This window comes from Acinonyx jubatus, chromosome F2 (assembly GCF_027475565.1).
Source record: "Acinonyx jubatus isolate Ajub_Pintada_27869175 chromosome F2, VMU_Ajub_asm_v1.0, whole genome shotgun sequence".
Classification (NCBI taxonomy): Eukaryota; Metazoa; Chordata; class Mammalia; order Carnivora; family Felidae; genus Acinonyx; species Acinonyx jubatus.
The window spans coordinates 14,129,072-14,151,641 of NC_069394.1; the positions used below are offsets into that span (position 1 = coordinate 14,129,072).

Sequence of the window (22,570 nt, forward strand, 5' to 3'; positions counted from 1 at the left end):
AGTTAATCTCCTTCACCTACTTCACCCGCGCCCCCCCCCCCCCAACTCCTCCCCTTTCTGGTAGCCAGCAGTTTATTTCCTGTATCTATGACTATTTCTGCTTTGGTTTGTTTGTTTTGTTTTTTAGATTCCCTTATAAATAAAATCATATGGTATGTATCTTTGTCTGAGTTATTTCACTTAACACAATATCCTCAAGCACCATCCGTGTTGTCCCAAATGGCAAGATTTCAATCTTTCTTATGGCTGAGTAATATTCCTTTATATATATACCGCATTTTCTTTATCCATTAATCAGCAATTTATCCATTAATCAGCAATTATCCATTAATCAGCACTTAGGTCACCTCCCTAACTTTGCTATTGTAAATAATGTGCAATGAACTTGGGGGTGCATGTATCTCTTCAAATTAGGGGTTTTATCTGCTTCAGATAAATGCCCAGAAGTAGAATTTCTGGGTAACATGGTAGGTCTATTTTTAATTTTTTGAGGAACCTCCATACTGTTTCCCATAGTAGCTGCATCAGTTTATCTTCCCAGTACAAGATCCGTATTTCAATAGAAGCCACCGGCCTCTGCAATTTGTCACATGCTATACTTCCTACAAAAATGCTAAGTACTAACGGAAAGAAGAAAATGTCCTTTCTGTCAAATGCAGCAGGGCTGACCAAAAGGGGCAGGCCTCAAGGGGGTGATCTGTAGTCAACTGCTCCAGAAAAACCATTACTGATTTGGGTACAGAACGCCAAATCGATTTCAAAGCCCAGAAGGCCAATTAAATCATGTGAAAATCAATAAGCAAAATAAAAGGCAAGAAATAATAATGGTAACACAAAAACTGTAACGTGTCTAAACTTAAAATTAGGGTGCCACCCACTGACATTTAGCAAAAAGTGAGAGTGGGCTCCTTTCAAAGCCAGCCCTCTGGTCCCATCCACAAACCATTAGCATTCCCAGCCAGGCTCCAGGTACTGTGTTAGATGTCAGACATCAAAAGAGGTAGAAATGTTTGAACATCCTTTGTCCCTGAATTCTGGACTCTGTTTTGTTAGTTTTGTTCCTAAACACGGAATTCATTATTTTAGTTGGCAGACATCAAATCCCACTTTCTTATTTTTCAGTGAAGGAATGGAGACCCAGGGTTACCCGGAGACTGCCTGTAATGATTAATTTTATGTGTCACTTGGCTGGGCCATGGTGCTTAGCTGTGTGCCCAAAGAGTATCCTGGATGTTTCTGTGAGAGCTGTTTTATATGACTTAGCATTTAAATCTGTGGACTTTGAGAAAACAGTTTGCCATCCGTAATGTGGGTGGGCCTCATCCAATCAGTTGAAGATCTGCTGAAACAAAAGGCTGACCTCTCTCAAGCATAAACGAATTCTACAACAGATGGCCTTTGGACTTGAACTGCAATGGCTCATCCCTACTTTCCATCCTGCTGGCCTACCTTTCAGATTTTAAACTTCTCATCTACCATAATTGCATGAGCCAATTCCTTAAGAGAATCTCTTTCTGCACGTACACACATTCTATGGGCTCTGTTTCTCCGGAGAACCCTGACAGATACAATGCCCAAGGAGAAGATTTTAGACTAAGATGTGAGTCCTGGGCCTTCCTCTCATGGAGATTAATGTCCATTCAATATCTAATGGCCTGACTGCAAATGCCACTGAAAGCAATTGTTAAGTAGGCAAACAGTCACCCTCTCTGGGGATGTGTCACTTGTGTGTATTGTTCAGTTCCATCAGCATGAATATTTTCCAGATCTCTCATTCTGAGGGGAAAGGGGGACAATCAGATTTAGACGAGAGCCACAGGGCAGGAGAAGATACCAGTCCCAGGACGCCAGGGAGCTGAGACAGGGAGTGCTCTCCCAAGATGACGAACGATCCTGAGACCATACAGGCAGATGGAGTGGGGGATGAGCAAGAGTGCCCAGCGATAAACTGACAAGAAGGAAACCAAAATGAGAGTCAAAGAATTCAGAACCGAGGATTCAAACCAAACCAGTAAAAGCAGACACGAGCACAGATGACCGGCAGAGATGCAGTGATTCCTCCCGCAAATATCACCCCCATGTATCACGTGTCAGGCACTGTTCTGAACACTGAGGATGAAATGGTGGGCAAGGGCAACGCGATCCCTGCCTTTGGCAATTCCCTGGAATGGTGATGCTCAGCTGAGTGGAGAGGGCGTCCTGTGCTTCTGTCTCCAGGGGAACAGGGAAGAGATGTGTAGTTGTATAGTTTTTAAAAAGCACATTCCAGATCATTCCATACATTCCTCCTGGGAAACTAATTAAAGAATAGATTGTTTTCAGAACCTAAACTATGCAGAGTAAAGCTTGGGGAGTTCTTCCTGCAGACAGGGCAGTTTGAACAATACCTGCCAAGAATATTAGCGAGCATCTGCAGCTTAAAGTGGCAGGGTTGGGATCAGGAAGTTTGTTGATTCCCATTAGAGGACCCGAATGGAGCAGACAACGTGCATTCCCACGCACACGTCACTTACACATACTCAAACTGGGGTGTTCCCACCTCGTACTTCATGTGCATGCACACACTTCAACACACACATGCATGCACCTGCTATCTGAACAGGGTCTTTTATTCGAGCTTCATGAGCAAGCCATATGGCAAAGTCAGTGCTAGGTCCTGAGGATGTGGCCCCTGTCCTCACAGAGCTTACCACCCACCGGAAGAGGAAAGCAGTAAGCTGATGTTTGCACTGATGATAATATTGCAAACTGTATGTGCAGCTTCTGGAAAGGAAAGGGTTGCAGTACCTGGGGGTACAAGCCAGGGAGATCAACCCAGCCCTGGAGGAGGCAGGGGCAATCAAATGACTCGACGTCTTTAGGTAAGAGACACGTTCCTCTTTTCAAAGCCATGGAAACATCTTATTATTCTTTTACATCCCATATTTTATCTACGTATCAGACATGAAGGTGGCAAGAAGAGGGTGGAGGCCATTAAACTCGGTGTCAGAGTGATTGATGGAAGTGCCATAATCTTCTGAAAATGTTACCTGAATATCACTCACGCGGTAAGTGTGACTCTTCCAGAGTCCTTTAAGATTTTCATAAATCCTACTTGTAAGAAAGAGTGCTAACACTCACAACACCGAGGTTATTCGCAGCCTTTTGATTTTCACCAGGTGATGTGCAGTCATTACTAATTCAGTCAAATAGCTCAGCTTCAACAAGTCACAGAAAAACAAAGAACAAAACGTACAGCCTGGGCCTTGTTCATGACCCCAAAGCCAAATTCTTGACATTTCCTGATGTTCCTTTACACGATTTCCTTAGGGAACCTTACGGTTATTAATTTTTAACCTCCTCCTTGTCCGATAAATGAGAAGACAATTAGGTTCATCCTGTAGCTCAAAAGCATTTATATATCAATGAACATCTTGAGTAGCTACTATGAACCAGGCTGTGGAGTGCCTGGCAGGGACAGACATGCAAATAAATAAAAACAGGAAACCAGGGCAAGTGTGAAAACAGAGGCAGAGATTAAATGCTTGAGAGACGGGAGGGTGAGGGATTGTTCCACAGGGAAGGCGCTATTTTAGCTGCTGGGAAAGATGGATAGGAGGTTGCCAGGCAGGTAGGGGAGGGGAGGGGAGGGCGGGCAGGGGAGGAGAAGCACTCGCAAAGGAAGCAGACTGTTCAAAGGCGCAGAACTGAGAAACAGCCCTGCCCATTCCTAAGCAGAAAGCTGTTCAGTGAGCCCTGCAAGCAGGAGACAGGAGAAATGAGAACGGTGAGCAGGGCCTCGGGGCCTTGTAGCTTTGAATGCCGTGTTTAGAAGTTTGGGCTTTTCCTGGAGTCAAAAACAATCTCTGAAGAATTTTCAGCAGAAACAATTTGCGATAGATTTGTGTTTCAGCGACATCACCCTGGTAACCGTACAAAGGATAAACTGGAGTGGAGAGATCTGGAATGAGGAGATGTACCAGGAGGCCGCAGAGACACGGGCTTGGGCTGAGAAAGGCTGTTTCACCTGGATTTATTACTCCCAGAACCTGTTTCCTCCACCTCAGTCCCTGCTCCAGGAGCATGCTTTTACCTGCAATTGTTGCGTTTATTTCAAACTTCTCTCCTGGGATCCAGCGCTGGGTATATCACAATAGGCGAGGGCTGGTGGGGAGGTTGGTAAATCTTGGAAAAGCAAATATTCCAGATTCCTATTTGTGCCTCCTGCATACCCCAGCCCTGGAGAGGATCATGCCTGATTACTGGCAACCCCTGGCTTAGACTCTGAACTTTGTTAGCCCTTAACTAGTCTTTCAGGTAGTATCATGGAAACTTGTATTTGGACACGGATGGCATCTAACCCACAGGCTATAGGAAATAGAGACCCAGGTCTGTGACGTGACCTGCCTCAGGGTATCACCTGCGGTTAGTGGCAGGGTCTAAACCGTGACCTTCACAGCATAATGGCTTATCGTGATCTACTGCTCAAAAAGCAATGTGGCACCAATGTTAGCGGTCCTCTTGTGTTGTGAAATGTGTTCTTGTGTTGGTGAGAAACGGATAGGGACATACGGGAGGAGAGGGCGGGCTTAACCAGTCCTGACTGGGCAGCAGCAGAGGTAGCATCTGCATTATGGGGATGCTTGGTGGCCAGTGACAGAAACCAAATGTTAGGTTAAACATGAAGGACAAATGATCAGGAACTTCATTTAAATGCATGAAGGGCTGAACCACAGCTGGTCTCCGGAATAATTGGAAGCATACATTCCAAGCTACCTTCCATTCCTCATTTCTGCTTCTCTCTCCCAGAATAGAGTCACCTTTAGTCTCTCAAACTAGCTTCTTCCTTTTGGCAGAGGTAACACAAGGATGAAATACGGTGGCTGGAGATGTTCAGTCTTCACTTCTTATATCTTTACCCCTAAACAGCAATTGTGTTTATCCTCCCATGGAAACTGAAAATACCCTCGGAGGACGAATTTGGTTGACTTGGTTTACAATACATTCCCCAACCCATCAACCCATTGAGGTCCTGTCACTAAGAGGCCACCAATATGGCCACATACTTGTCATTGGGGGCAGTCCCAGAAAAAATGATGCAGGAGGTAGATGCCTTTACTACAAATGGTTTCACTGATGTAGCAAATACAAATAATGGTATTCTCTTACACTTTATTTTATATTTTTTTAATGTTGTTATTTATTTTTGAGAGACAGACAGACAGAGCGCAAGAAGGGGAGGGCAGAGAAAGAGGGAGACATAGAATCCGAAGCAGGCTCCAGGCTCTGAGCCGTCTGCACAAAGCTCGACATGGGGCTCGAACTCACTAAGTGTGAGATCGTGACTGGAGCCGAAGTTGGACACGTAACCAACTGAGCCACCCAGGTGCCTGCTTACATTTTTTTAAGTTTTATCCTTGTAAGGATGGCAATGTTTTCTTTGTATGAATATCGTCTATCATATGCTTCTCTTTACCACTTATATTGATTTCTATTAAATATATAAAAAATTCTTTCCCCAAATGAAATTTTAAACGTAACAGAATGATAATTTTGCAGTATGTTTTTCTTATTCCACCATAACTCATTCACTGCTTGTGGAAACACTCGGACTGTGCAAATCCCAGGGCTGGGCATGGTTACACTAAAGTGGACCAGAAGCCTACTGAGGACAGGGAAGGGCAAATGCCCTAGGGGTGAAATCCTATCAAGAGAACTAACCCAGGGGCGCCTGGGTGGCGCAGTCGGTTAAGCGTCCGACTTCAGCTCAGGTCACGATCTCGCAGTCCACGAGTTCGAGCCCCGCGTCGGGCTCTGGGCTGATGGCTCAGAGCCTGGATCCTGCTTCCGATTCTGTGTTTCCCTCTCTCTCTGCCCCTCCCCTGTTCATGCTTTGTCTCTCTCCGTTTCAAAAATAAATAAACGTTATTTTATTTATAACGTTATAATATAAACGTTATAAAATAGTCATCGGTTGGATTCCCTCCTGGAAACTATGAAAGAAAAGGACCAGGGACTATTTTCTAATTCGCAGGACATGAAGAGCAAGTGAGGTGAAGGGTCCTAGGACCAGAAATCATAGCGGATTACAATGCAGTCATGCTGCCCATGACCGCCCCCACTCCTCCCCACCCTCCTCACCCTACCCCCCGCCGAGAGGAAATGATTTCCAGGCACAGGGATACTGAGGAATGCTTTGCAGTGCTGACATGTGAACAGAATCTTCAAGGGTGATTATGGGTTTTTCAGAAAATAAAGGAGGACAGAAATGTCAAAGGGGACCACCATAAACAAATAGATGGCACAGAGAAGCGTAAGACATGTTTGCTTGGAAAGACTGATTTTAAGGAAAATAAATCTACTAACCCAACCAAAAGAAGAAGGGAGGGAGGGAGAAAAAAAGGCAAGGAGAGGAGAGGGGGCGAAGGGAGGGCAGGAGAGGGGAGAGAAAAGGCAGAGTGTTTTGAGAGTGTAGCGTTTGTGTCGTGGGCATGGCGGGGGCCATGCATGCACGCATGGGGAATATGGCCATTCTGTCTGTCTCTCACAGACAAGTGAAAGCTCTCACCTTGCTGCTCTTTTCTTGTCATCACCTTCCTACGTGTGTCTGTTCTGTTCCAGTTTTGCTCAAAAGCACTGCTCTATTTAATCATCAGTTGCATGTAGCTTAAAATGACCGCCCAGCCCCCAGCCCCAGGCCCCTTACTCCATACAACTTTTCTCTTCAAGTCTCAAAAGTCTCTGGAAAACAACAGCAACAACAACAACAACAACAACAACAACAACAACAAATAAGCAAAAAGTCTGGTTCATTCTGCAAACTCTCAAAAAAGAAACCAATTGCTTTCTGGTCACCCTGTGGTCTGTTTCCTTTAGACTGAGATGCATTCTTTGTATGTTCAGTGGAGCCCCTAAAAAGGGCCTACCCTAGTGTCTTTAAAGTAGAAGGGGCAGTAGCATGATGGATGGGTTAAAGGCAGAATGCTTGGTATGTGGGGGAGGAGCAAGGAGTGGGCCTGGGCACAAAACAGCCCTTCACTTGCGCTGTTGGGGAACTAAGAGGAAGAAAACCACGATCGAGCAGCATTAGGACTGGCAGTGGGAGCAGCTATCCATCCAAGTGGCAGTGTTACAGTGGACAATCAAAGACAACATGAGAGTAAAGGAAGATGCCAGGGTCCAGGCAAGGGGGGTGTCAAAGCAGGAGGAGAAAGTACCACTGAATTCAGCCAGCTTAGCTGAATGCGTGTGAGACTACGGGGTGTTCATCCCAGATGACGTCTTGCTCACCTGGGATGCCACGGAATGAGCCAGTAGCACATGAATCAGTAACTGCTTCACAGTATTTTTCAGATTCCAGGTAGAAATTCGCTAGACCCGAAAAGCCGGCCATGATCATTCCAACATTTTGTAAGGCTCTCTTCCCAGTGCCCGTGGCCACGCTCACATCTGATCTCATGATACAAAGTAGGGCCCTCCCCTTCCATGTTGTGTGAGCTGATACTTATGGGGAAACAGCCAAGCAGCTAATTTTTCTTTTTTAAAATGTGTAGAGGCAGAAACAGGAATTTTATGTAACAAAAATCAAGCGGTCTGAATATGTTGTCTGAGCAGGCCCCTAGAAACTATGGAACCCAAGGTCCTCTCTGCCTCACGTTTCCTACCTTGTTCAAAGCTGGCAGACAGAGGAAGGGAAGAACGTCATACAATAAGCATCCTTAACTGTGGAACCCACCGAGTGTTCCTCTCACCCTTGCTGAGAGCTGGATTTAAAGTAAGGCTTCACTTTCCTTTTTACTCCTTAATTAATTTGGGGACCGAAGGTTCTTTATATTTTCAGGCAAAGGTGAGAAGAGACTTGGAAAGAGGAGAAAAACAAATGAGTCTCTCTTCAGTAGTTTTTCTACTGCAGGAGCTAGACATCAGTTCCATTAGATTGGAGGCTGCTGGCAGCACATTAACATTTAACAAACTTAAATGCAGTCAATTTATATCTAACTAAGAGTTAGAACCACCTCTTTTTAGCAAGTGTTTCAATTTGGTGTTCACCTTGAGTCATTTTGGCCATATTTTGTTATGGCCAAATCTTAGATCAGAGAAGATGGGCTTGCACCCTTTTAGCGAAGAGTGGATGAAAGTAGCAAGGTAGAAAACCATCATTAAAACCATCATCAACGACAATGTTGTCACCACCATCATTGTTGCCACCGAGCTCCTGCTGTATGGCAGGCCTTCACGCAAGCTTCACGTGCACGCCGCCTTATAAAGAGATGGGCCTATTCTATAAGGTAGCCCTAGAACCTTTTTTTTTTTTTTTTTTGCAGATGAGTAAACTGAGGTGCTTAGAGGTAGTGTAAATTACCTAAGGTCACCGAGATGTCAAGTAGGGGGCTTGGACTGAAATCCAGGTCTTTGTGATTCCCAATTCTGTGTTCCCGACTAAGACACTGCACATATTCTAAGGGATCTGAATCCTTGGGACAGTTCAACTTCTGAAGAAAATCAGCTCACAGAGCACTGGACTAAGAGTCCCAAGGTCTGTGCTGCAGTCCAGCTCATCAACAAATAATTGTTGGGCTTTGGTGGGGTTACTTACCACCTGGTCCTCAGTTTCCCCATCTGCACCACGAAGGAGCTGGACAGGTTGACCTCAGAGCTCCCTTCCAGTCCTGCCATTCTGTGACGTGGTAATATTAGGGACTGCCCATTCGTACAGATTTCCTCCAAGCAAAAAAGTGATCCCGGTTTCTGCCTCTATAAGGTGGAAAGATTGAAACACTAAGTCTCTATTAAGAGGGGTCAAAATTCTACCCGATAAATTTTATGAAAATGTACTAATTAGGGTGAGGATCCAACCTTGTCCAGCAAGAACTTCCACTCCCACACCCCTTAACCACATGTAGGTGCACTCAACCCCCCCACCGAGTCTCTGCAGGGCTCAAAAGCCTGAAGCCGCAGAAGGATAAGCAATGCTTACTTTTATAATCACATTCTTTGCTTCATGAAAATGAATGGCTCTTCTACTAAATGGATCCTTTAAATAGCAATCTCTTTCAGAACATTTAAAAGTAATTCAATTTACTTCTTCAGAAACACATTTACCACACCAAGCGAGGCCCACCTTTATTTCCAACGAGAATTTCCAGTTTAATGGAAGCCGGGACATTTTATGCTTATAAGAAAAAAGATACACATTTACTGACTGCAAGTATATTCATTGCCAGCCTATTTTTTAAACACTGAACCCTGGGCTAGGTCCTGGAAAAGTAAGTGTGAGCAAGTGTGGCAACTTTCCGCACAAAAATTTATTTTTTAATTTTAGAGAAAGAAAGAGCATGGGCAGAGAAGAGGGGTAGAGGGAGGCACACACAGAGAGAGAGAGAGAGAGAGAGAGAGAGAGAGAGAATCTTAAGCAAGCTGCACACTCAGCACAGAGCCCGATACAGGACTTGATCTCACGACCCTGGGATCACAAACCTGAGTCAAAATCAAGAGTCAGACACTCAATCGACTGAGCCACCCAGGTGCCTCTCCACACAATATTTTTAATCCCAGTGTGTTGGTAGGTAATTTTTAAAGTATAGCTTAAAACATACTAAGTGCTATCGTAGGAAAAGTACAGATTTTATAAGTATGAGCGTACTTAGTGTGAGCATGTCATAGGAGACTGCCTAGAAGAAGTGGTATTTGCAGTAAGACTTGGGGAATCAAAAGGAAATAGGTGAAAGCAGATGAGTGGGTAGGAAGAGAAGATCATCCCAGTAAGAGGGAAAAGCAAGCGTACAGACCCAGAGAAACCAGAGAGCATGGCATATTGGAGTAATTCATAGAAACATATGACAGAATATCAAAAAAAGAGGTTGTTCAGGTGGGTGGCGGCCATCTCAAGAAGGGCCATAAATCTTCCTGAAAACCTCAGTCTGACTTACCTTGGGCTAGTCACTTAACTTCTCTGATTCACACTTTCCTAATCTGAAACATTAGGGGTTTAGTGGAGAAAATACCTAAGGTCCCTTCCAACTGTGAAATTAAATGCCATCGGTAAAGTAAGGGGATAAGACTAGGAAATAAATTTACTTGAACTTCAGTGGAGGTGTAGAGAAACCAAGTTAGGGTATATTCGTTTGTTTATTCAGTAGTTATATCATGTGCCAGCCACAAAATTAGGAATCCATGTTAGATTCTGAAGATGTATTCATTAAACATTAAATAACTACAAAAATAATTCTATAGTCAAATTTTATGAAGAGAAATAAGATTCAGATAAAGGACATCTATTGTAAACCTGCAGAAGGCACCATCCTACACAGTGAAATATTAGGAATTTGTCAAGAGTAAGACAAAGCTATCATCTGTCACTTCTATTCAGCACTGTACAGGAGATCCTAGCCAATGCAATAAAACAAGAAAAAATAAAAAGTATAAAGATCAAATAAAGATCAAAAAAGGAAGAACTAAAACTGCTACTTTTAGCAGACAATAAGATAATCCAGGTAGAAAAATCTCAGGACATTTCAAATAATTCTTTGGAATTAGTAAGAAAGCTCATCAAAATTGAAGGAAAACATTGTTATAATAATAAATTATGATGTTATACAATTGTTACATCAGAAACTGTAAGTTTATGTACTCACAATGCCATTTCTAATATAGGGTCTGCATGATCCTTAAGGGAAATACTCCACAAGTACATTTAAAAAGGTCTAAATAAATTGGTGACATCCAAGTGTATTGGAGAAACCCAATACTGAGTTCCAATATGTCCAATATGTTCTAATATGTCAATCCTCCCCAAATTGATCTGCAGGTTACATGTAACTCCAATAAAGATCACAAAAAAACTATTTACAAAACATTGGAAACAGTTTCTAACACTTATTTGTAAAATGAAACTGTGAAGAATACACAGGACAAATATGATTTATAAGATATCAAAATCTTTTAACAATTAGAACAGTGTGGCAGTTGTCTAGTAATAGATCAAAATGACCAGTAGAACAAAAGAGAAAATTCAGAAACAGACCTATGACCATTTGACACTTAAATATGATAAATAAGTGGGGAAGGAATAGACTATACAATACACAGTACTGGGGAAATGAGTTGTCTAGTTAAAAAAATTAGATCTCCATCCACTTTATTAGCTCTACATCCACTTTATTCCAAAAGATTACACATGGAATAAAAATCCAAATGTGAAATATCAAATCAACACACTGTACACCTTAAACTTACACAATGTTATATATAAATTATATCTCAGTAAACATTGAGAAATGCCTGGGTATCTCAGTTGGTTAAGTGTCCGACTCTTAATTTGGCTCAGGTCATGATCTCATGGTTTCATGAGTTTGAGCCCCATGTTGGGCTCTGTGAGGAGCCTGCTTGGGATTTCCCACCTCCTCTCTCTCTCTCTGCCCCTCCCCTGCTTGTACTTTCTCTCTCTCTTTCAAAATAAATAAGCTTTTAAAAACTATAAAAAAATAAAGATAAAAAAAAACACCCAAAGAAGTAATAAAATTAGAAGAAAAATACAATTTATGTATACAAAAGTGTATAACAATTTTTTCCATGCCAAGAAGTATATAATTTCTTGAACTGTACATAAAATGTCTAAACCACAAGGGATTTTACATTTGCCTATGTTAAAATTTTAAATTTCTGCTCAATAAAAGATAACACAGCTTTAGAAAAACAAATCTCAAGCTTTTGAGAAAATATCAGCATACAGAATATGTAAATAATTCTCATCAATGAACCCAAAAGATGCAACAGACCAAAGACAAAACTGGTCAAAATGTATAAATAAACAGGTCACAGATAAAGAAATGTAAGTGGCCAAGAGACACAGAACGAATGATTAAACAAAGACTATAACTTCAGATTCAAAGAAAGGAAGGAGGGATGGAAAGAAGGAAGGAAGAGAAGAGAAAACAAGCCTTGTAATACAAAAGATTGGTGAGGATATGAAGAAATGGGACCTTTCCGTGTACCTCAGATGGAAGTAGATAGGAGTGCAACCAATTGGAAAATATGTTGGTGATATCTAGAAAGCTAAAGATGAATACATTCCCTAGAGACATCTTATATACAGAGTTAAGAATTCATCTACAAGAATGGCAGTGCAGTGTTGTTAATAGGAGTGAAAAACTGGAAACTACCTAAATGCCCCCAAAGGGGAACTTATTAACAAATTGCGGTATAGTTATAGAATGGAAACTAGACAACAGTTAATGCGCATGTTCCAGTGCTACCTGTGTCAACACAGATAAATCTAAACGTCCTAACACTGCGCTCACAGAAAAGCAAGTTGCAAAAAAGGTCATAATTACCCCAGAGGAAGGAGTGTAGTTAAGAAGGAGAATGGGTTCATGAAACCCATTTTTTATATGAGAAATATTTTTAAATAATTTTTAAAAGAGAAGGAAGACATACTCAATGTCCATGTTGGGTGCTATTGTGATTACAAGGAAAATGAAGACTAAAATATATCTTAGGATTCAGCAACATGGATGTCCCTTATGGTCAAACAAGTAGCTTCTTTCTTTCACAGAGCAAGTATACATGTGCATTGGATATTGGTACTCCATTGCTCTGTAGAAAATTACCTTAATATTTAGTAGCTTAAAATAGCATGCATTTATTATCTCAACAGTTTCTGATGGTCAAAAATCCAGGAATGACTTAGCTGAGTGGTCTGGCTTAGCATTATTCATGGGTTTACAGTCAATATCAGCTCAGGCTGCTGTCAACTGAAAGTTTGAATGGGGCTGGAAGAACTGCTTCCGGGGCACCTGGGGTGGGGGGCTCAGTTGGTTAAGCGTCCAACTTTGGCTCAGGTCAGGATTCCACGGTTCGTTGAGTTCGAGCCCCACGTCGGGCTCTGTGCTGACAGCTCAGAGCCTGGAGCTGGCTTCAGATTGTGCGTCTCCCTCTTTCTCTCTCTCTGCTCCTTCCTTGCTCACTCTCTGTCTCTCTCTCTCAAAAGTAAACATTAAAAAATTAAAAAAAAAAAAAGAAAGAAAGAAAGAATTGCTTCCAATGTCGCCCACTGGCATGGCTGGAAAGTTAGTTTTGATGGTTGGTGGGAGGCCTCCGTTTCTAACCATGAGTCTCTTCATAGGCTGCTTGAGCATCCCTATGACACAGCAGCTGCTTCCTCCCTGAGCAAGTGACCCAAAACAGGACAAGCAATACGCCGCAGTGCCCTTAATAACAGCCTCTGATATCACACACCATCACATGTGCTTTATTCTGTTCATAAGAGCAAGTTGCAGAGTGCAGCCCACACTCAAGGGGAGGGGTATTGAGCTCCACTTCTTCAAGGGAGGAGGGTCAAGGAATTTATGGACACATTTTAAAACCATCACAATATGTCACAAGCTCTTTGTGTTGTGACGGGTACAAAGTTAGATGTGATTTCCGCTGTCCAGAGTATAATCGTGTAAAGCAATTAAATCACCTGCAAGGCAGCCCACATCCAAGAGCTAAAAAGGAGGGGCAACAGATGGACCAATGACAAATAGTTTCAGTGAACAATGATGGAAACAGCCTTACCCCAAGTGGTCAGAAGGCTTTGTGGAGGGAACAGTACCAGATGAGGATCCTGGAGAATACGCAGGATTATGAAGATTTTCCAAGCAAGGAACAGCATCAATGAATGCTTCAGGTCACAGAAACTATGCATTCAACACATACTTTCTTTACCTTTATTACAGAAGACACCAGATTGTGCTGTAATAGCCATTTATGAAGATTTTCCCCAGATAAACTGAAGTTCATATCCTGTCCTCAGAGCCTTTGTGTTCTCCTAGAGCCAGGATTGTGTGTTTTTCATATCTGTGTCCTCAGGAGCAAATCCTATACTTGGCACAAGGTAAACTGTCCACAAAAGTTTGTTGAATGAACTATGTGTTGAAAAGCAGAATGAACAAGCAAGTAAATGACTGGCTGAATGGATGGATGAACCCTTTGCTACTGAAATACTAGTCCAGACGACTCGTCTGTCTGGGTAGAAGGAAATAGGACAGAAACATGACAAGTGCAGAGCATTAGATTTCTTGGTCTATGCAAAGGCCAAAGCATAGCTAGAATGAATGCCAGCCTCCACTATCTTGGGCAGGGGGCACTCCCTTTAATCTTCCAAACTTCCCAACATCAAGGGCCCAAAAGCCGACCAACTTCTAACTTCTATCTCCAGACAAAAAGATAAGTGTGCATATGATCTGCCTCTCCCTGTCCTCTCTTTATTCAAAATGTATCGTCTTTTTCTGTCCCTCAGTCTCCCACCCCCAAGCCTACACTGTTTGTTGGTTTCTGATCCAAACTTTCGCTTTGCCCCCAGACCAGCATTATGGAAGTGTGACCTGGGAGATCATCAGAAAACAGAAACAAAAATAAAAAGCAATGGTGGTGAGGGTGAAGGTAGGTCTGTGCTCTAGTACATTGGAAGAGTGCTGTACTGTTTATAACCTCCTGTTCTCAGAGATGTATAATGTATGTTGGAAGCTATGGAAATTCCAACAGTAAAGAAATCAATTTAACATTTTAAAAAATTGTTTCCCAAAGTTATTTGACTTGAGGATGATTTTTATTCTTTTTTAAGGATGATTTTAATTTTAGTATCAATCCTAATCCTAATCATCATAATAATGTATAACCACTGCTTTTTACAAGTGAGGCACTATGTCAAGAACTTTATGTGACTTACCATTAACTTCTCAGAAGAACATTATTACATGGGATTTCTACTATTAGCACTTATAGATGGGAATAACAAGGTGCAGAGAGATTGAACAAGTGACCCTAGGACAAAAAATCAGGAAATAGCCAAGGCAGGTTTGACTCTATGTATGCTTGGTTCCAGAGTCTATCTATGGTTTAACACCAAAAGAATAATTCTCTGTCAAAGAGGATTTTCTGAAAAATACTACCCTGGCCTCTCTTCAAATACTGCCTCCTTCTTCCTCACCTCATCCTTTGTTGATGTGTCCCCTCCTACTCATCATTAGTGACCATCTTCTAGTCATCTTTCTAGGTTTTCCTGGTTCATTGTAAGCTCTCAACAAATATTCTATGAATGGATGTATCCTGTCCAACTGATCACGCAATTGACATCCTCCCATAAGCAACATCATACCAACATATAGGTGTATGTCTTACCACTCCAACACTGACGGAGGTGTCACTATTAAAGAATATCTTATATTTCCTCATAAAAAAAATTAAAAGAACCGATGCTGAGCTTCCTGACTGCCTCCATTGCCTTGTGCAAGGTTCTGCATTCCAGAAGGGTTCCAGGATACACTGTTTTCCTGATTACTCCCCTCTCCACACAATTAAAAAAAAAAAAAAGACACAGCCCCTCCCTGAACAGCTCTCAATTAGATAGGAATTTACACACACACACACACACACACACACACACACTGATGTCACAATGGTAGAGGGGTCGTCAGAAAAATCTCACCACACCTGTCTTTCAGTTCACAAGAAGCAAATGAACATCAAGTGACTCTGGGTTGACACACAGTTCTGAACTGGCAGGTGGTAATGAGCTTGCTAATTATTATCTGGCCACCCCTAGCTACTCATCCCGTCTGGCTAGCTGGAAGACCCCTTCCGTCTGACCTTGGGAATCCTCTTCTCAGATAGACTGCCAAGCTGGTAACCTGAAAAAAAAAATCTCTCCAAATGACCCTCAGGTGCCTCTGCTAATAAAGGAATTCAATGTGAAATATTAATGCCCCTCATTGAGTGTGAACTTTTGACTGTGTCAAAGCCCTCACCAGCCTTCTCCACATGGTCTCTGCTTTCTCTGTTTTATTGTTATTGGTATTGGTATTATTCAGCCAGAATTCACACTGCCCTCTGAAAGCACTGTTACTCTCCCCCCCCCCCCGCCCCGGAAAGTCATTTATGTGCATCTTATGGCTTTGGAGATGATTAAAGGATGATTTCTATTCTCCTTTAGTCATTTGTCATTTTGCCTTGGATCATAAAAGTCGAGGGTGGGGTTTCCAGGCAGATTTAATCAGGTGATTGGAGTGAAATTTTACAAGACGTCTCTGCAGAGATAGGTGGGGGAAGGAGCATGAAGCTGAGTCAGACGGGGGTTCCCACCATTCTCTGGGTGTACCATCCTGACCAAGCCCCTCATCTCTGCACCTTGGTCACCTCATCTGTCAAATGTTGGAATTAGTGACCTGTTACGATTAGCAGGTGCTCCATACGTGTTTCCTTCCCTGCTCACTTCCAAAGAGAGGCTCTGAATACTATCACTGCAGGAATGTCTGTAACCTGGGGCGGTGGGGAAGTCTGGTGCCTGCAGAAGCACAGCCAAACAGACTAGGAAGGCCATGGGGAGGATCACAAGGGCTGATAACAGCAGAGTGAAATTTCCAGCATCCCTTTGGGGGGTACAGTTGATGTGCACTGCAGGGGACTTTGCATCCAGATGGGGAACAGCAACCTTTTCTGTCTCTTGGAATTATGCATTCCCTAAAGTTGCCTATTCTTGGAGCCGTCGCGGCATGAGAATGAGAATGGCCAACCTAGAGAAAGCCCTGGCCAGCTTCACTCTGGCCCATTGTTCTGAACCAATCAGAGGCTAACGGACCAACTCTGGAAGGGGAAAAATGTTGGTTCCCATGGCGCCAGCTGGGAGGGACCTCACACTGCAAGTGACAGTCCGTGCTGGAGGCTGGGGAGCTGTGAGATGAGTAAGACATAGCCCCCACATGCACGCATGTGAGAGAGGCTGTCCTGGGACTGAAGGTGTCATGCTAGGAATGTGGTGCTGAGAGAGGGATGCCTTCTCCCGGGAAACAATGTGATTTGGGGCTGGGCCTTGAGGAACATACAAGACTTTTACTTAGACGGCCTGCCTAGACTGAGGGGAGACGAAGAGCCCAAGAAACAAGTGTGGGAGGTAAGGCTAGGAGGACAATTTGGGCCTCATGTGCAATGCTAAGATGTCCTGCAGAAGGTCACCACAGAAGTGATCTGAAGCAGAGCACAACAAGATGAGATCTGTTTGTCCTGAAGGCCCACACTTTTCTTCCTATTTTAGAATTTGATTAACAAGCTTATGGTCCTAGGAAAACTTATTTTAAACATTTATATTGTTCTCCAGAGTTTATAATGTATTTTCCCATACATTATCGTATTTATTATTTAATGAGGGTAATAATGTAACACATCTAATACAATGATGCATCAGTTAGTGCCCTAGGAGTGGAAACAAAAGAAACCTACCCCAGGGCGCCTGGGTGACTCAGTCAAGCTTCTGACTTCTGCCCAGGTCATGGTCTCATGGTTTGTGAGTTTGAGCCCCACATTGGGCTCTGTGCTGACAGCCTGGAGCCTGCTTTGGATTCTGTGTTTCCCTCTTCCTCTGCCCCTCCCCTACTCACGCCCTGTCTCTCTCCCTCCCTCCCTCTCTCTCTCTCTCTCAAAGATAGATAAACATTTAAAAAAATTAAAAGAAACCTGTCCTGCTAAGAACTGAGGAGGTGTCTGAAGACTCAGTTACCACAGAGGTAGGGAATGCATAGTCCCAGGGATTCCAGGGTGAGTCAAGGAATGCATTGTCTCTAGAAGATGCCAACCTGGGGATGAGGCAGACTCAACCATTTCTTCTTTTTTTTCCCCCTACATTTTAAAGTATTTAAGACATAAAAAAACATGTAAAATAACATAAGCGGCCAATGTTCCCACCACCCAGCATTTCTAAATCAAGACCTGTTGCCATATTTGTTTTAATAAAATATCAATGATGCAATTAGGGATGCTATGCCGTTCCTCTCCAATCTCATTCTTCTGGATGCTTCTGTCCCAAAGGTCATGACTCTTTATACTCTTTACATATTTTTTTAATTATTTTTATATATGTGTTTATATGTTTTTAAATACATATAAAATGTTTTTAAACATATCTTTTATTATTCTATTATAATGGGAATATATAAAAAAATTTTGTAGTGTTTTGCGAGTTGCTTTGTCTAAATAATTTTTTTGAGTTCATTTTATTTTGAGAGAAACAGAGAGAGAATGAGAGGGGCAGAGAGAGAGGCAGAGAAGGAGAATCCCAAGCAGGCTCCTGCAGGTCAATGTGCAGAATCTGATGCGGGGCTTGAACTCACAACACCATGATGGGATCATGACCTGAGCCGAAATCAGGAGTCGGATGTTTAACCGACTGAGCCACCCAGGCACCCTGTGGGTTGCTCTTTAGCTCAGCATTTTGATTCTGGGTTTGAGCTAGATTGATTCGGGTGGGTTCAGTTCATTCATTTTCACTGTAGTATAATACGGTCCATTACTGAAATATGCCCCTTTCTTTCTTGTTCTCTCTTTATGTCTTCCTCATTCTCTCTCTCTAATTTGGTTCCTTCGATTAGGCACTCTGGAACCAATCTCTGCAAAGGAGAGTTGTAAGACTTATGAGGGAGTACCCCTGGGAGACACACATAAGACAGTGAGGGAGGGAGAACAGAGAGAAGAGGCTGAACTGAGATGAGGCTGCAGCAGAAACCTTTGCCTGCCCCACAGGCTGCTCTGGAACTCTCCAAAGGGAGACCCGGCGGCCAGATCTTTGATTCACCAGATGGGCCAATCATTCGGGGTTATGCCCCTGGACGGGGAACTTAACCTTGGGTGAGCCAGTTCTCAGTGTTCAAGGACAATTCCCTGAGAGGTATACTGATGTGAGACCGCAGCATCTGGAAACTCAATCACTGGGGAATGGGGGAGCCAGCTTGAAGAGAGGATCCAGGATCTCTGTCATCCACAAGAGACTGATACAGTGCAGGTCATGATCTCAGCATTTGTGAGACTGAGCCCCTTATTGGGCTCTGCACTGACAGGGCAGAGCCTGCTAGAGATTCTCTCTCTCCCTCTTTCTGTGCTCCCCCTCCCTTAAAATAAATCACCATTTTAAGAAAAATAAAAGAATAAATGTCCTGTTCAGTAAACCCAGAGGTTAGGGTCAGAAACACTTATCATTTTATAATTCTCTCAGAACCACCCAGTTCAGAGCACACTCACAAAGGTATCCCCAATGAAATGATCTTTGAAGGAACCCCAGTTTGCTCATTTGGAATTAAGGCTACATGGTCTCTAAGCTTTCATTCAACTTAACATTCTAGCGGCTGAGGTGAAATTTTTTACTAAGCAGAGCCCAGCAGAGAATCTTGATAAGAGAACACAGCGGTCTTAGAGACACAACTTTAAGGCATTAATTCATTCAATTATATCTTAAACAAAAGTATACCGTATTGGGGGGATGTTTTTGGTACCAGCTAAATCGAGAGAACAGAGTGAACAGGACAGACATGCTGAGTGCAAGTAATGCAGAGTGCTGTGGGAGAGCAATGGCAATGAATACAGTGTATACCATCCTACCTGGTCTGAGGGTTCATGCAAGACCCTTTTAAGGAAGTAACATTGGAATTAAAACCTATTGGAAAGACCACCAGGAACTAGTTTGGTAAAATCTCAGAGTGGAGGCGTGTTCCAGGAAGATGGCTGGCATATTTGAGGGCCACAAGAAAAAGAGAAAGACAGGGCGGAAGTGGGGAAGGACAGAGACTAAGAGATGGAGAGAGGAACAGAGACAGACAAAGACAAAGAGGTTGAAACTGAGATTTGAGCAGTAAAAGTGAGAGGGACTAGAGCCAGAGGTGAAACGGGAGGGGAAGTCATGGGACAGGTAAGACTGAAACCAAAAAAGCCACATCATGGAACTTGGGATTGACCTTAAGTGCAAGGAAGAGCCTTACAGAAGAAGTTAAGTAGTGTTTTTATTTGCTTTTGTTTTGTTTTTATTTGAGAAAGAGACACAGCACAAGCAGGAGAGAAGGGCAGAGGGGGGGAGAGAGAGAGAGAGAGAGAGAGAGAGAGAGAGAGGGAGAGAATCTCAAGCAGGCTCCACACTCAGCAAAGCCCAACATGGGGCTTGATCCCTTGCCTCTGGGATCATGACCCCAGCTGAAATCAAGAATCAGACGCTCAACCAACTGAGCCACCCAGGCACCCTATTAAGTAGCGTTTTGACAGGACTGGTGGCTGATCCGGACGAGTCACACAGAACTTACAGAAGGTTCTCTTTTTAGTCTATGATAAACAAAGCAGTAAGGGCAACTTAGGGGCCCTCAGTGATGATCCTGATTAAGCACATCTCCACTCAAGAACTGGCTTGTCACTAGCTACATCATAAGGCCAAAAATATTGACCTTTCAGGGACCTTCTCTTACTCGCTCTTGCCCCACAATAATTCTGTATAACAACTACTCCAAAAACCAGTGGATTCTCAAGAGTTGGCTGATGGGTCTAGATGTGGCTCATCTGCCTCAAACTGCGGATCCAGAGATCCTGGCTCCTCACTGAGGTTTGGACTCAGGTCTGAGCCATGTGTGTTTATTTATTCTAGGGGTCAGTCCGAGTGGGTATCCGCCATCTTGAGACAACCCCTCCCATGGTGGCCATTCAGGGCAGAAGCTCCAAAGAGCACATAGTATCACAGGAGGCTTCTCCAAACCTAAGGTCACCGTGGCACACGGTCACTTCCTCCTCTTCTATGGCTGTTTCCACCTTCCTTTTTTTCTGATAAAATATGCATAACATAAAATTTGCCTTTGTGAGGGCACAGTTCTGTGGCTATCTCACCATAAGGTCTTCAAGGTTCATCCGCGCGTAGCACATGTCAAAATCTCCTTTTGGAAGGCTGAATATGTTCCACTGCACGTTTATACCCCATTTGGTTTATCCATTCTTCCATCAGTAAACACTAGGGTTGCTTCTCTTTTTGCAGTTGTAAATGATGCTGTGAACATGGCTGTACAAATTATGACTGAGCTGCTGATTTCAAAGCTTTGGGCTATCTACCCAGGGGAAGAATTTCTGGATCGCATGGCAATTCCATTTACTTTTTGGAGAAACTGCCATACCCTTTTCCAGAGTGGCCAATTTTACAGACCTACTAGCAATGCACAAGAGTTCCAATTTTACCACACCCTTATCAACATGCGTTATTTTCAATTTTTTTTTTTTGGTAATAGCAATACTAATGGGTATGAAGTGGTATCTCATTGTTGATTTGGTTTACATGTCTCTAATGATTAGTAACTGTCTGCATCTTTTCAGGTACTTACTTTTCATTTATATACATTCTTTGAAGAGTCTGTTAAAGGCCTTATTTTTAATAGGGATGTTTGGTTTTATATTGTTAGTGTGGGGTTGTAGAAGCTCTTTTTATATTCTATCTATTAATCTCATATCAGATATGTGACTTGAAAATATTTCCCCCCATACCATGGGTTGCCTTTTCACTCAGCTGATAGTATTCTTTGATATACAAAAGTTTTTAAGCTTGATAAAATCTAACTTATCCATTGTTTCTTTTGTTGCCAGTTATATCTTTTGGGGTTATATCTAAGGAAGCATTGCTCATGAAGATTTTCCCTTGATCTCATCCCTTTCAAGGGAAGAACTACTAAGTTATACAGCAAAGGGGGCGGATAAACGGAGCTAAAAATCAATCTGGATACCTCCCTTCTTTCCTTCAGTTGCTCACTGTCCTAATACCCTTTCCTTGCTCTGTCCACGTACTTCTGTTCATAGGAAGGAACCCAGTCAACTCAGAGGTAACAGTGTAAAGACTTGTCTAAAATGACTGCAGCTCCCAGGGATACATTCATGTCAACCATGGGAAGGAATCATAAACCAAGGGAAAGAAGGCATGCATTTGACATTTTCTCATGTCAAAGCATGTGACAGAAGCACTCTCACACCCTGAAGCCACAAATCAGAAAATTGCCCCAACCTCACACCAGTCAGAGTGGCTTAAATGAACAAATCAGGAGACTATAGATGCTGGCGAGGATGTGGAGAAACGGGAACCCTCTCGGTGGGAATGCAAACTGGTGCAGATGCTCTGGAAAATGGTGTGGAGGTTCCTCAAAAAATTAAAAATAGAACTAACCTGTGACCCAGCAATAGCACTGCTAGAAACTTACCCAAGGGGTACAGGAGTGCTGATACATAGGGACACGTGTACTCCAATGTTTATAGCAACACTTTCAACAATAGCCCAATTATGGAAAGAGCCTAAATATCCATCAACTGACGAGTGGATAAAGAAGATGTGGTTTATAAATATTCAATGGAAACTACTTGGCAATGAGAAAGAATGAAATCCTGCCATTTGCAGCAACGTGGATGGAACTGGAAGGTATTATGCTGAGTGAAATAAGTCAGTCAGAGAAAGACAGATATCACATGTTTTCACTCATGTGGATCTTGAGAAACTTAGCAGAAGACCACAGGAGAAGGTAAGGGGGAAAAATAGTTACAAACAGAGAGGGAGGGAAGCAAACACAAGAGACTCTGAAGTACAGAGAACAAACTGAGGGTGGATGGGGGGTGGGGGAGAGGAGAAAGTGGTTGGGGGGCATTGAGGAGGGCACTTGTTGGGATGAGCACTGGGTGTTGTAGGTAAGCCAATTTGACAATAAATTATATTCATTAAAAAACAACAACAACAACAACAACAACAACAACAACAACAAGAAAACTACCCCAGTGCCCTACT

The 22,570-nt window shown here is 42.8% G+C and overlaps 1 long non-coding RNA gene across 1 annotated transcript in view; it reads right to left on the bottom strand.

Annotated features, from left to right (window-relative positions):
- Positions 1–22,570, bottom strand: part of LOC128312768 (uncharacterized) — a 498,949-nt gene that overhangs the window by 406,353 nt on the left and 70,026 nt on the right. The window contains exon 2 of the long non-coding RNA XR_008292452.1: positions 8,576–8,733. This is a non-coding gene — a long non-coding RNA (uncharacterized LOC128312768). The remainder of the gene's footprint in view (positions 1–8,575; positions 8,734–22,570) is intronic.